General features: G+C 36.7%; 1 non-coding gene across 1 annotated transcript; it reads right to left on the bottom strand.

Moving 5' to 3' along the window:
* Nucleotides 1-2,120: 2,120 nt before the first annotated feature.
* On the bottom strand, nt 2,121-2,226 carry LOC121206860 (small nucleolar RNA R71). The gene has a single exon (XR_005902031.1). It is a non-coding gene; the product is annotated as a small nucleolar RNA R71 (small nucleolar RNA).
* Between the last annotated feature and the right edge of the window lie 471 nt (nt 2,227-2,697).

Below are 2,697 nucleotides of genomic sequence, written 5' to 3'. Positions count from 1 at the left end.
TTGTTCAGATTTTACTTGCTAACATATGAAAAATCACAATTTATACATATTTTTATCCCATGCTTAGCACATTTTATGGATGATTTTTCCTTAGATTTGGTGAATTCGATGCTCCTAATGCCTTAATTTCATGTTTTATACTTAGATGAGCATAGGAGAGTGAAAGGAACGAGAAACGGGCCAAAAATAGAGAAAATGGGCCAATGTACGAAATCAACACGGCCTGGACTTCCTCACACGGACAGACCACACGGTCGGGTCAATTTGGCAGAATCGAAGCACGAATCACACAGGTAGACCAGATGCCCGTGCCTATTTAACAGGCTTGACCACGGCCTGAAGTAATCACACACAGGCATGTCCTTATCGAGCCCAAGCAGAGTCCTATTCGTAAAAGGCCACTTTTGAGGGCTCTTAGGCATTCCAAAGCCTATAAATACACCTTAGAAGAGGAGAAGAGGGGGGACGCACAGGAGGAAACAAGGAATTGCTCAAGGAAAGCCGACCAATCCATCTCAGAAGCTGGATTCACCATCAAGACTGAATATCTCCCTTCAAATTCCCTCAGGAGTTTTGGGTTTTCTTATGTTTTGTTATTTTTATTCTTTCGAGATGTTTTCTTTCATTAGTATGAACTAAAACCCCTAAATACTAAGGGGAATGAAACCTAAGATGAATCCTGTTATTATTATCTAAATTGTATGATAAATATTTGACTTATTCTTAATTATGTGTTCTTAATTCTTGTTTTGATATTCCAGGATATTGATTCAAGTTAAGCTCTTATTCAGAGGAGGAATAGACCCTGTCTAAGAGTAAATTTATCATAATTAAGCGGAGTTGATTGCACGTTTAGAGATAGGGTGACAAGATTTTACCGGATTAAAGTGAAACCTAATAAGGGGATCCATAGATCAAGTTAATGCAACCTTAGGGCGTTAATTAGAAAGAGATTTCAATTATACAATCTAGGGTTAGACGTTGTTAGTCTCGAGAGAGATAATAATATAACTTAGGGATCTCTACAGAACAAGTTGAATGAATAAATCGTCTGATTCAGAATCAAATAACAAGTGAAATCTAGTTAGATTTTTCCTTAGGTATTTCCGCAATCAATCGAGTTTTCCAAAAAGTATTTTCCCCAAATTTCTTTTCTATGATTTCTTAGTTTAATTAATTAGTTAGATAAACAAATCCTTTTATTTTTTTAGGCTAGATAATAAAAAGAAAGTTGATACTAGTACTTTTAGTTCCTTTGGGTTCGATAACTCGGTCTTGCTAAAGCTATACTACTGTTCGATAGGTACACTTGCCTTCATCGTGATAATAGTTAATTTCAAGAACGATTCATTATAAATATTTAAAACCTGTCACGAATATCACGTATCAAGTTTTTGGCGCTGTTTCTGGGTAACTAAGATATTAGGAACACTCGATTTTTATTACTTTAGCCATTTACTTTACTGCAATTTAAATTTTATTCTAATTTTTATTACTAATTCTTCTTTTTCCCTTTTTCTGGCAGGTTCTTATAGTTTATGACTAGAAGAAACCCGTCAGGACCATTACTTTTTGACAGTGAGATCGATCGCACAGTTTACAGAAACCAAAGAGAAATAAGGCGAAGCTTAAGATACACAGAGAACGAGCAAGAGGACGATATTCATACCACAACCAAGGAGATGGCTGAAAATTAGGAAAACCTGATACCTCCTGCGATTGTTGTTAATCCAGTAAATCAGAATCCTGCTCTGTGCACTGTGTATGATTATACTAAACCTTCTTTAAAAGGAACTGAATCGAGCATAGTTAGACCTGCTATAGCTGCAAATAGTTTTGAACTGAAACCTAACACAATTCAAATGATACAGCAATTTGTTCAGTTTGATGGTTTGCAGGACGAAGATCCCGACGCTCACTTAGAAAACTTTTTAGAACTATGTGATACATTTAAAATTAATGGCATTTCTGATGATGCCATTCGCTTTCGGTTATTCCCTTTTTCATTGAGAAATAAAGCTAAACAGTGGTTGAATTTGTTACCCGGGGGTCAATCACTACTTAGGAACAAATGACCGAAATGTTTTTACTAAAATATTTTCCGCCGGCTAAAATGGCTAAATTACATAATGATATCTCTTCTTTTGTACAGATGGATTTAGAAACACTTTACAATGCGTGGAAGAGATATAAGGACCTTTTGCGAAGATGCCCTCACCATGGGTTACCACTCTGGCTACAAGTTCAAACTTTTCATAATGGCCTGAATCCTTCGACTCGACAAATGGTTGACGCAGCTGCTGGCGGAACCATCAATAATAAAACACCTGAAGATGCCTATGAATATATAAAGGAGATGTCACTAAATAACTACCAGTGGCAAGTCATGAGAACAAAGCCAGCGAAAACAGCCGGTGTTTATAACATCGATTCGGTCACCATGCTTTCTAATCAGGTAGAACTATTGAATAAGAAAATTGATGGTTTTCTTAGTTCTTCATAGGTTCACCCAGTAATGTAGTGCGAAGCAAATGGAGGTGGATTGAGCAATTCAGAATACCCACCTTCTGGCCACAACATGGAGAACGAGCAGTTAAATTACATGGGTAATACTCCTCGATCTCAAAACAATCCTTATAGCAATACTTACAATACAGGTTGGAGGAATCACCCAAATTTTTCATGGAGAGGCCAAGG

The sequence above is a fragment of the Gossypium hirsutum genome, chromosome A09 (assembly GCF_007990345.1).
Source record: "Gossypium hirsutum isolate 1008001.06 chromosome A09, Gossypium_hirsutum_v2.1, whole genome shotgun sequence".
Classification (NCBI taxonomy): Eukaryota; Viridiplantae; Streptophyta; class Magnoliopsida; order Malvales; family Malvaceae; genus Gossypium; species Gossypium hirsutum.
This window is presented reverse-complemented; position numbering and strand designations above follow the sequence as displayed.